This window comes from Fringilla coelebs (assembly GCF_963513975.1).
Source record: "Fringilla coelebs genome assembly, chromosome: 5".
Lineage (NCBI taxonomy): Eukaryota > Metazoa > Chordata > Aves > Passeriformes > Fringillidae > Fringilla > Fringilla coelebs.
In genome coordinates this window covers 2,040,911-2,051,966 of record NC_140033.1, presented here as the reverse complement: position 1 = coordinate 2,051,966, position 11,056 = coordinate 2,040,911, and positions in this window count along the sequence as shown.

The following is an 11,056-nucleotide window of genomic DNA, read 5'->3' as shown; positions in this document are numbered from 1 at the left end:
GAATAGAGCAGGGATTCATGGAAAGGATCTCCTGCATGGATGCACCTGGGGCAGCACCAGAGCCCAGCCAGGGCTGCACCCAAGATGAACCAAAATGGCCCCAAAATCCCCGAGCGCTGCCGGGGTCTCTCCCTGGGATCAGCTCTGCTCCATTTGCACCTTGCAGTTCATTGTCCCATCCCAGCTTCAGCCCCTGCAGTCCCACCCTGCTTGTTTTTCTCTCTGCAGCCCACGGGGTTTGTGCTCCTGGCTGAGATTTGGCTCATTTGTCCTTGGTGCCCAGCTGGAGCAGGAATTGTTTTGTCTCCCTGCTCTGTGCACAGAGCTTACCATCCCAGACCCACACACCAAACCAGCACAGAATGTGAAAAATAGAAAAGCCAAACCCTGAGGCATCATCTTCAGGAGTGAAAGGTCTCTGTGCTCCTCTCAGGGCACCCTCACAACTCCTGGGCTGTGGCTCTGATTGAACTCACGGAAATGCAAATCCAAAGGTCAGGCAACTTGGGAGCGGAGCTACAACCTGGAGGAAGAGGTTTCTCACGTTCAGGGTTGCTTTAAGAGTAGAAGAGTCACCTCTGAATATCAATAGGCACCTTCACAGGTCTTCCAGCTAATGATACATGAGCCACAAAAGTAAATATTTTCCTTTTCTCCTCTTGTTAAGGATAAAGATAATATCTTCTCATTCTAATCCCACATAATCAAATGTAGGACAGATAACACATTAGAAGGTGGAAGACAGGAATTAAATTCTTTATATTAGAGTCTGGGAATTAAATTGTTTGTATTAGAACGGGGAAGGTGTAGAAACCACAATGTCAATTTTTTCTGCCTTTTTCTGCACTTCTAGCAGGACATTTCTGGAGGATTCTTTGTAGGTCCAAGGACTTTGTAAGGCCAAAGACTTTGCACATGGGAGAAGAGTTCAAGGATGACTCCATCCCATAACTGAGCAGAGCCAAATCCTCACCATGGACTGGCAGCTGTGTCTGGGTGGGCTGTTCTGAAATTCAATCAGATGCAAACCCCCAGGTTGGTTGAAAGAGGATTTTGTGATCAAAATCTTGCTAATCTTCAGTCTAAATCCTCATCCTTGTGCCACAGCAAGGCCTCTTCATAGGGACTTTTTGATATTAGGGTTCATGTCCACGAGTGGTTTTATGTCAGCTCAATTTTTGGGCAGTTCTTACTTTCTAAACTCCACGATGAAACTTTCTTGGCTGGTCAAGCTATCCAGAGAGCTGCTAAAAATCTCTTTTTACACTGCTGTCAGCTTGTGTTTGTGGGGGTTTTCTTCCCCACTCTTTGGGGGTGTGAGGGGTTTGCTACCTCTATTTGCCAAATGTGGGTTTTTTTAGGGGAATGCCTGAATCAGGATAAGAAAAATGGCTGGAAAAACTCACTAGCTATGGAAGAAAGTGGCTTAAACCTCCTCAGCTCCAACCCAGCATCCTTGACTCAGGGCTGAGCTCCTGTGTGTAGATTCTGAACCTTCCCTTATGAATCAGCCCCTCTCCATGGCTGCTCTAAGCTTTGACATAAAGTTGTATAAATCTCCCACTAAAATCCCTGATTTTCCCAGTGCTGGTAAAGGAAGAACATTAATTACCTGAAATTGTCTCTGCTCCACTGAGGCACAGCATTTGCCTCCAGCATAGCTGATTTTCCAGGATGAAAGCGACTCCACACACGCCTTCCTTTCCTCTTTACTCTTACCTACACTCCTTAAAAAAAATCCCCTTCTACCCCTCAGCATAAAAGCCCCGAACTTTTAGATTAATCAAGATATAAATTGCACTCCTGGGAGGGAGAAACTTCTCAGTGTCTCAAAAAAAAAAAGAAAAATAAAATTCCACACTTTCTACTGTGCTGCAGTCCGGCACCTTGGCTCCAACAAGTGTGCAAGGAGCTGAGAGCCAACAGATTGTCTGCTTTGAAACAGACACAGCAATGCATCAAACATGCAAATCTGCTCTGCTGCTGCAGCTCCTTTCCAGGATATTTGCCCAAGGGAGCCGAGCAGCTGCTGCAGGAGCTTTGATAGTTTTAGCACGGCAAATCTATTATTCATACCCACACACACTGGAGGGAGGATTAATGGGGCTTCAAAGTTGTGCAAGGATGTTCCAATCTGTCCAAGCCAAGAGTGGAATCTCCAGCTGAAGGAACAGGGTGGGAGTTGGGTCAGCTTTGGAGAGGAGCAGGGCTGAAATTCACTTCCAGGTGCTGCATCCCGCTGGATGAATCACAGGATCAGTGAGGGTGGAAAAGATCTCCAAGATTGAGTCCAACCTTTGATCCCCACCTTGTCAGCACCACCAGAGCACGTCCAGTTGCTCCTGGAACAATTCCCTGAACTGTTTTTCTGGAAGCTGTGGGTGTGACTGTGCTCTGTTAACCTTGTGGTGGGGTGAGGAGCTGCCCTCTCCTGCCAACATGGAATCATGGAATCAGTGAGGTTGGAAAAACCCTCTAAGATCATAGAATCCAACCACCCCCCCAGCACTGCCACATCCCCAAGTGCCACAAGACTTTTAAACCCTTGCAGTGGGATCCCTGTGCCCACTCAGGTGAGGCCCCACCTGCAGAGCTGCCCCCAGCTCTGCTCCCAGGAAGGACCTGGAGATGCTGCAGAGAGCCCAGAGGAGGCACCAGGATGAGCAGAGGGATGGAGCAGCTCTGCTGGGAGGAAAGGCTGGCACAGCTGGCATTGCTCAGCCTGGAGACAAAGCTGAGAAGCTTTGGGTGACCTCACTGTGACCTTCCAGGACCTGAAGGAGGCAACAAGATGGAGAAGGACTGTTTACAAGGGATGGAGAGACAGGACAAGGGGGAATGGCTTAAAGCAGAAAGAGAGTAGGTTTAGATTGATGTTAGGAAGAAATTGCTGTCTGTGAAGGTGGTGAGGCTCTGGCAGAGAGTCAGAGAAGCTGTGGCTGTTCCTGGATCCCTGGAAGTGTCCAAGGTCAGGTTAGGTGCACCCTGGGATGGTGGAAGGTGTCCCTGTCCATGGCAGGAGGCTGGAATGAGTTTTAAGGTACCTTCCAACCCAAACCATTCCATGATTTTAATTCTCTGGTGACTCCACCACAGCCAGTTCCATGCTTGATCACCCTCTGGTGAAGAAATTTTCCAATATCCATCCTAAATTTCTCTTGATCCCTGAACCTTGCACATATTTTCTCACCCAAGGCACTTTGTGGTATGCCTCAGACCTTTAGAAGAAACACAGCTGCCCCTGAGCACAGCTGCAGAGTCTGTCCAGGCACAGATCAGGAGCAGAGCTGGTACCTGGAGATAACACAGAGGCTATCTCGAGCCACAGCTGTCTGGAGAGAAGAGAATTTTCACACTCTATGGCTGGGCTACTCCAGTATTGTAACATTTTTCCTGGATACACTCATGCCTTGTATCAGCACCAAAATTTTACAGACACCAGCAAAAAAGAAGGAAACAGAATGATTGAGGTGGGAAGAGTCCTCTGGATGTCACCTGGTCCAACTGCAGTATCTGAAGTGGTGGAGGATTAGTGGAAGCCTTTGGCTGAGGAGACAATTAAATCCCTGTCCTGGGCCACACTAATGGGAAAGCCACAATAATGTGTTCTAAAGTCCTCAGATTTATCTCTGAAATAATCAGTGTTCACAGCAAGCCCCAGGGCTGGAGAGGTTACTGGGGAGTGCAGCACTTGAGGAGGCTGAGAAGAATAAATTAAAAGAAGCCCATGTGGAGTCCTCTAGCCTTGGGTCCCTCCTAAACAGGACAGAAAATGCTGGCATCTTCCTGGAAAAGCTTTTTGGCATTCTGATGCATCCTTTTTTAATTCATCAAATCCTTATTTGATCATCCAAATTTCCCTGAAATCCTGATTTCCCCAGAGCATCTTGCTAAAAGTGCAAAACCAGAGGGAACAAAAAAAAAAAAAAAAAACTCAAGAAAGGAGAAAGCACTAGTCCTTTTCTCTTTAATGAGTTCATCTGCTGGTGTTCAACTCACAGATTTGCTACTGATGTTAAATTAGCTGGTTAAATTAGCTAATTATGGAAAAGGTGTACAATTCTCTCCATTTGGGACAACTGGCAGGGAGCAGATGCTCAGCTAAACTGGTAAAGAAGTTACTTTTTAGACCAAAGAAATTAGAAATAAAGGAAACATTCAAATCAATCAGTGGCCTCTGGTCAGGATCCCAAGTGCCCAAAATTCAGTATTTGAGCAGCCTGGTCTGGTGGAAGGTGTCCCTGCTCATGGCAGGGGGTTGGAATGGGATCATCTTTAAGGTCTCTTTCACCCCCAAATTTTCTGGGATTCTTTGAGTGAACCAGCCATGTGTTTTTGAGGGAGCTGCATTCATACATGGTGTATTTTTGCATTTGAACATGCCTGGCTACAGGCTGTGTCTGTGTTTGCACTCACTTTGCACATGGCAGTAAATGGGAGGCTCCCTGTTATTCTGGTGTCGTTGGACACTCAGGAATTCTGGATTCTCTTCCTGGCTCTGCAACCACCCTTGGCTTAGGAAAGTCAGAACCACAGAATTAGTAAGGCTGGAAAAGACCTTCAAGAGGTCTTCAAAAGATCATCACCTTCTTCAAAATATAATCAAGTCCAACCTTCACTTGAACGCCCAGTAACCATACCCCAAAGTGCCCTTCTATGGGTTTTTTTTAACACTTCCATGGCTGGGGACTCCATCCCTGCCCTGAGCAGCTGTGCCAGGGCTGGACAACCCTTTTAGAGATGAAATCTTTCCTAATATCCAACCTAATCCTCCCCTGAGCCCAGCCTGAGGCCGTTCCCTCTGCTCCTGTCCCTGTTCCCTGGAGCACAGCCCGACCCCCCGGCTGTCCCCTCCTGGCAGGGACTTGTGCAGAGCCACAAGGGCCCCCTGAGCCTCCTTTGCTCCAGGCTCAGCCCCTGCCCAGCTCCCTCAGCCCCTCCTGGTTCTCCAGACCCTTCCCAGCTCCCTCAGCCCCTCCTGGTTCTCCAGACCCTTCCCAGCTCCCTCAGCCCCTCCTGGTTCCCCAGACCCTTCCCAGCTCCCTCAGCCCCTCCTGGTTCTCCAGACCCTTCCCAGCTCCCCCAATCCCTCCTGGTTCTCCAGACCATTCCCAGCTCCTTTCCCCTCCCTGGACATGCTCCAGCCCCTCAATGGCTTTTTGTGATGAGGGTCCCAAAACAACCCCCAGGTTTTGAGGTGCCTCATCTGGAAGGGGATTTTACCTTGGGCAAGGGCAGCCAAATAAATGCAAGTTGATTCAATTCTTGGAGTCCACAAGCTGATCCAAATGACTCATCCTATCCCTCTGTGTCTTTTGCATTCAGGCACCACACAGAGATTCCTTTGACTGGCATTTGTTGACACTTTAGCATAAATTTACACTTTTTGCTGCCTGTGAAAGCCAGCACATCTCATTAAAAACCGATATTGATACACCGTCGTGGCACCTTGCTCGGCATGCAGATTCAATTTCTCCTTGCTGCCATACCCTGTTGAGCAAACAGATGTCGTGGCCTTTGAGGCTGAACGTGGCAGATGTCTAATTGACCTGAATAAATTTCCAGCAAACACCACAATGGGTCACTGGAAGGTCCTAGAATCTCCTACCAAATTTTAATCAAACCTAATGAGACCAACAAGTGAATGCAGAGATGAGCTGTGCGATGCAGCAAATGCATCTAGAACCACAGGTGATTAATTCGAGCCCAGTTTTCTCTTCCTGGAGCTTCAGAGGACTTTGCTGGCTGCAAGGCAGGGAAGAGGTTGAAGCAGAGCCAGGTGGATCCCATCCCAGCAACATCGTGGAAGATTTCTCCCTCCAGAGGGAGTGGTCCTTGTTAGGGAGGAGATATTGTGAATAGACCTGTCATGAAATGAAATTTCATCAAAGATCAGAGCCAGAAAGCCACAAAACCCTGTAGGACAGAAGTGCTTTGCTAGTAATGAGCTGTCTGCCCTTGGTGGAGAGCCAGAACCAGACATAGCCCAAATAATTCTTCAACTTGAGCTTCCTCTTGCAGCTACCTGCTGGAGTGATGCAATGTGTGCTCCCAGCCCAGAGTGTTTGAATGCAGATGTAGCTGGAACTTGTGTTAAAATAATTTTTAAAGAACCAGGGTCACATCAAGCCTTGGTACCAAATGTGGTAGAAATTCTGAGGTTGACTGTGTGGACCTGGGACATCACCTCAGCTTTTTGTCACCTCTCCCTAATTAACCCATTCAGCCAAGACTGAGGCTTCTTATTCCAGCAGCACCTGCTTGTGCCACCACGCTGTGCAAACCAATTTGCAAATATGCAAATTAAAGCGTATTTGCTGCTTGCCTTGAAGAGTTTACAGTCCCCATCAGTCACTCAAGGGACAAGTCTGGACAGAAGAGGTGCCCAGCAAACAGGAGTTCCATTTTCAAAGAATTAAGGAGATAATTCAGAGGAAAGTAAGCAAAGGTGGAGAAACAAAGGCATGGAGCAATTTGTGCTTCAGAGCCTTCAAGGGACCAGAACCAGATAAAGAGAGGACTCAGGAGTGGGATGGATCCCAAAATTGACCAAGGAATCAGGGAATGGCTGGAGCAGCATCTCACTGAACTCGGGGTATTCTGCATAAACAGGGAGCTTTTGTCAGTTTTCATCAGGTTTAAGCAAAGGTAAATTTCCCATTTCATCCAAGTTTTTATTTCCGTTGTGGAATGCTGTGATTGAAGCAGATGAAATGGCCTTTGAGCCTGCCAGGAGAATTTGCCTCTACTTCTGACCACAAAAAGCCTCAGAGCTGCTGCACAAGCTGAATGTGCCTTTGGGAAATTTAATCAGATCCTTTTTGTCATGGCTTCCAAAGCAGAACGAAGAATTGGGCGCCTGACAGAAATCCACCAGGCTGGAGTGGGGAAGGCAGGAGCTGGGGGAAGGTAAAGCACAAAATGTGTGTTTGCTGCTCCCTGCATTATTGCTGCATTAGAGGTGTCAATCTGCCATGGAAATTCAGGATGCAGGGATGGTGGATTCAGATTCAGCAAAGCCCATTACATTTACAAAAGCTCAGGAGAGATGTCCCAGCAAGACAGTGATGTAATAACTACACGAAAATGTATTTTCAAAAAGATGGGCCCTTGGCTAAACTGTGTGCACCAGGGGATCTCTCAGCAGAAAGCTTCACTTATTACTTTCTTAAAATCCTTATTACATTTCCAGCTCTATAAAAACTGAGTAATTACTGTCTTCAATTACCTCTTGGCGCCAACTTGATTAATGTCCTTTACACCGATTGCTTTGTGAACTGTTGGAGAGAAAAGATGATCTGGGTCAACTCTATAAATGACTTTTTCAATGCCTTGTTAAGCTGAAAAGTAAGAACTTGTGTTCTCAGGGAAGGGTCATCACTTGGTTGCTCTGAGGTGCTGGAATGGATGGACAGGTGGGAGCCAGATTTCAAAATCAGGGTCCAAAATTTTGGTGATCCAGTGGATCAGCCTTTCAAAGTTGGTTCTCTCTCTTTCCCTGCAAATTCCCCTGCTCTAAATCCCTGGCCCTGAGGCTGCAGAGATGGCACTAAGTGGGAGGATCAATGGTTGTCTGTTCTGGCTTTAATAATTAAAGCTATTGAGCCGTTATGTCTTGGATCAACAAACAGGGCTCACAGGTCACTCTGCCTGGCCTTGTAAATTGATTATTTTTCTACAGACAGCATTAGGGTCAGGGGGTTTGCCTGACCTGTTCTCCCAGGTCTGGCTATAAACAACTGCTGATTGGGACCATCTGGCCACACTTTGGCTCAGGCCATTCATTATTCTCAGCACAAAAAGACTTTTCTCCAGCAGAAGTGAGCAGTGTGTCAGCACCCTCGAGCAGTGCCCATGGAATGGGACAGCAAATAGGATTTGTTGCTGGTGTAGTTCTACTACAACCTCAGGATCTGATTGTTCATTAAAATCCTGAATTCCCTCTGTTGGTCCAAGTCATTTTGGGACCTGAGTGCTGTGAATAGCTGGGCAATTGCTCCAGAAAACTTTAGCAGCTGCACATCTGATTCAGCACGCAGTGCTGACAACGAGGAAAATGCAGGAATTTCTTGAACTGCCAGGGAATGATCTGGAAGTGGGTAGAAGGAAGGTGGGAGAGGAACACAGCCACTTGTTGGAGATCTCCTTAATAATTCAAACTGCCCTAAGAAATCTCATTCAGCCACGTGGCCTGCTGCCCCACAGAGCCCCATTCCCATTCCCATTGGTATTTGGCCAGTCACTGGGAGGAAGGCTAAGCCAAGTCCTAAAAGAAGAGGGTTGAGTCTCCTGGAATGTTTGCTGGCTCTTTCCCTCAGCACAGCAGGGAACGATCCATGGAGCATTCCAGAATCCAGGCTGAGTCTTTCCTTCACTCACAATCTCCCTTCTTCCTTACTAAATCAGCCAAGCACTTGTGCTATCTTCCTGATCCCAGCATTTTTGTGGATCCATCTCTTCTCCAAAGGTTTCCACACCACAGGCCACTTGAGGCAGCTCCAAGTCCCCACATGGGCCAGTGTGTCCTGGGAAGTGCAACCACACGTGGATACCTCCAGCTAAGGACCCCACTTTTTGCTGCCAGCTGATTTTTGGGTTCACCTGGGTGATGAACTTCAAAGAACCCCAGCTGCCAGGCTCCAGTTTTAACCCATAGAGCTAATTCCCAGCAGCACTAATTAGAGGGATGCTGAGCTAAACACTCATTTCTGCTGTGTCTCAGGCAGGGCTTGCAGCTGGCTCTGAGCATCACATTGTGGATGCTGCCCCTCTCTCTTGCCTCCCCAGACAGCTCTTAAAGCTCTCCCAGGCACATCCACATGGTCTGCAGCCACTCTCTGATTGCAGCATGAATGTTTTCATTATGATCCAAGCCTTAGAGACACATTCCAAACCTCTGGCTCTTGCTCCTGCCCAGCTTCCATGTGGCAGGAGAAGGTCAGCCTGAAAACACTTTGTAATTGCTGAGGATTAATGTTGTTTTGCAATGCCAAATCCAGATCCGAGTTGCCAAAGGTCTTCTTTGCACAGAGGATTTTCAAGCAGAGACAATGGGAAATTTGCTCCCTGCAGCACAGCAAATTCCCAGCAGAAAATTAGTCCATGCTTGGGTTTCATTTATAATCTCACCTGTCTGCACTTTGATGTTTGGCTCCAAGCTGTCCCCTCTCATTCCTTCATCAGGCCCACAGTGCCACTTTCCTAATCAGGGCTTTCTGCACCCCTCATTCTCAGCCAGAATTGTTTCCCTTTTCCTTTGATACCTGCATGAGTTTGGAACACTTCAATTTTACCTGGCTTAATTATTTCATTTTTTAAAATTTGTTTTGCTCATTTTCACCTTTTGGGTGGGTTTTGCAATTTGAAGAACTTCAGCCTGGGACTGAAGGAGCCTTACTGATTTCAGTGTGGGATTGTGTGGTCCCCAGGAGGGGAAGGGTGAGAAGAACTGCTAAAGGTTGGATAAGTGCTCTGATCCCTGTGCTACCACCACAGGAGGCCAGTCCTCCCTGTGACAGGGGTTCAGACAGTGAGCTGTGTTCATCTCAGTGTTTATTGGATGGGGAAAGGGTGACAACACCAGATTTTTTGAAGTGGGAGACAGGACTTGCCTTATTCTGGCTGAGAACAGGGGCAGTGAGCAGCTCTGCTGGGGTAAAGAAGCTTCTGAGTAGCAGAATGAAAACTTTCTGTCTCAAGGGATGGTCATTGGTGAAAATGCTGGCATTTGGAGAGCCTGGAGGGATTTAAAAAAGAGAATTTTGCTGCACTCTCAGGAAGGAACCATTATCATGCCTGAATCCCATAGTGACATCTTCCAGAGGAGAGAGCTGGACCCAGAGGTTCCAGGTGTGTGCCAGCCCAGCTGCTCCATTTGCTGTGATCCTCGTTGGCTCCAGGCTCCTCCCTGTATTCCCTGCTCAGGGAAAGCTGAGCACGTGGAGACATTGTGGAAAGCAGGAACCCAAACAAGGGAAAATCATCTCTGGATTTTGTTTTCCTTCTGCAGCATGTTGATTTATATTTCCAGCTGTGGTGGGAATAGAGTCCTCATAGATATTCCAGCCTCTCCTTATTCCATGGAAGCAGGGGAGCATTAACTTTGAAAAATTACACTGAGGAGTATCTCTACCCCCATGGCTTTTCCTGCAACTTCTGTACTCACTGAACTAAACCCACTTCAGACAAACAGCTTCTTGCTGAAGAGGCTGCAGCATTTTGCAAAGCTCCCAAAATTTACTGAACTCATAATGACCACAGCTGGTTACCAAGACTGTGATTGAGAGGCCAAGAGGTTCATAACCCAAGGCTAAACCCTTATTGCTTCTTCCCTTGGAAAAATGAGAGTGAGGCTGTGTTTATGTCCTGTGGTTCCCTTCTACCTCAGTGTGAAAAGCACACAGCAAAGGCTGTGAAAAGTGCACTGTGCTGCACTTTTCATCTCTTCTTGTCTGCCTGGATCCATGGCTGCCCTGTTTAATGCCATGAGCACGGTTGGGTGGGGCCACTCTGCTCCCTGGGACAGTGATCCATGAAGGAATCTTGCCACCCATATGGAAAATCTAGCAGAGGTATGTGTTGTTATCACATTCCAGGTTCTGTAGCCCCCAACAAAAGAAAGATGTTGACCTCAGTTTCATGAGGGTGTCACAAGCACAGGGACAGAAGGAGGTGGAGAGCTCTGGAGATCTTCTGCCACAGTGGCACCAAATCACAGATTCATGGAATGGTTTGGGTTGGAAGGGACTTTAAAGCCTGTCCAGTGGCACCTGCAGCTGTGGGCAGGGACAACTTCCACCATCCCAGGCTGCTCCAAGCCCTGTCCAACCTGGCCTTGGACACTTCCAGGGATCCAGGGGCAGCCACAGCTTCTCTGGGAATTCCAGCCCAGCCAGGAATTCCCTCCCAATATCCCATCCATCCCTGCCCTCTGGCAGAGTAAATCCATTCCCCCTTGTTCTAACATTCCATACCTCTGTCCAAAGTCCCTCTCCAGTTCTCTTGCAGGCCCAGGAAATGGCTGAAGGCGTGAGGAAGGCAAAACAGGACACATGAG